The sequence below is a fragment of the Galeopterus variegatus genome, unplaced genomic scaffold (genome assembly GCF_000696425.1).
Source record: "Galeopterus variegatus unplaced genomic scaffold, G_variegatus-3.0.2 Scaffold1564, whole genome shotgun sequence".
Lineage (NCBI taxonomy): Eukaryota > Metazoa > Chordata > Mammalia > Dermoptera > Cynocephalidae > Galeopterus > Galeopterus variegatus.
In genome coordinates, this window is record NW_007727675.1 from 337,857 (window position 1) to 339,311 (window position 1,455).

At 46.1% G+C, this 1,455-nt stretch overlaps 1 protein-coding gene across 1 annotated transcript in view; it reads left to right on the forward strand.

Moving 5' to 3' along the window:
* Positions 1-1,455, forward strand: part of SLC39A11 (solute carrier family 39, member 11) — a gene marked incomplete at its 3' end in the record, with an annotated part of 243,513 nt that overhangs the window by 240,897 nt on the left and 1,161 nt on the right. The window lies entirely within an intron of this gene.

Here is a 1,455-nt window from a genome sequence, read left to right on the forward strand (position 1 = left end):
AAGAAAAAGAAAGAAATTTTGTGAATGGAGGTGGAAAGTAGAAATACCACGGAGGGCTCCCTCCCATCCTTCTGACTGAGGATGGTTAACTTTAGTGATATCCCCCAATAGACCCGGTGTCACACCGCTGCTGTGTCCCACAGTCAGGGGGGCATGTAACGTATCACCCAAACCAGGACACTTTTGAGAGTGAAAGGGGACACTGATAATTCCTGTGGGTAAGCAGGCCTAGACTGGGATGTATGGTTGCCCTCGTCATAGGAGATCCTAAACACATGTTCTGGTCACCTGTCTGTGACATGTTATAAGAACAACTTTAGACAAAATAAATTTAACAGAATTTATTTGTGCATTAAAGTTTTCATGACCTGGATAGCACTCCAAACCAGGAGAGGTACAGAGAGCTCCAGTGCGAAACGTAGATAGTGAGTTTTTACAGTCTGAACAGGAAATAAAGTACAGAAGTAGCTTGATTGGTGACAGCCAGGCATTTGCCTTATTTGGACATAGTCTAATCTGTTGGCTGCCTGTGATTGGCTGAAGCTTGGCTGCTTGTGATTGGCTGAGACATGGTTGTCTGTTACAAAAAATATACTCCTAAGTTAGATTTTGGTTTGTGTACTTTCTAAGTTAGTTTGCAGTTCTCTGTGCAGGAACTCCGAATATAGAGACAGCCTCAGGCCCATGGCCTCCTGCCTGTTTAGTTTACAGATGGCACTTCCCAGGTTTTTATTCTCTCTCCTGATAGAGAGACCTTTAGTTCTGTTTGTGTCATCACGTGTTTAAGATTCTCTCGAGACCCACCTCCTCCAGGAAGCCTTCCCCACACATCCATCCCACGCCGTAAATGGAAGTCTGGATGCTCTACTTCACTCTTGTTCTCCTGTATTCCAGATCCATGCAATTTGCCTTCATGGGGAATAAACAGATAACTATAGGGGACCATGGGTATTTAGGACAATCTGGCCCTAAGAGACGACACCCTTCAAATATAAACCAAAGAACTGAAGCTCTCAGACGTAACACACACACACACACACACACACAGAGGGGATTTTTTAAAAGGAGGATTAGCTCTTGAAACACAAGGGCTGGGCACTGAAATTGACCCATAAATGTCCCTCAGCACCTGTTTGAAATTTGCCTGTTTCCCCCTCTCTTTCCCTCTGGCTGCCTGGCTTCCCCTCTCTACCTGTGGGTATACGTCTGCTCTCTTCTGTGTCTGTCAGGCTGCCTCTCTCATTCCACTGTGGCACAGCTGCCCTGACATGCCAGGATTCTTCAGATTCAGCACCTGCACTGGAGTCACTGAGTCTCCCCGGGGAGGGAATCTGATAGGCTGAGCCTGGCATCTGAATTTGTTCCCACAAGTCAGTGTGACCACGAGAGGAGGGTCGCATATTAGGTAATTCTGTAGGGCTGTGGGAGACAGAAAACATAATTCTAAACATAACG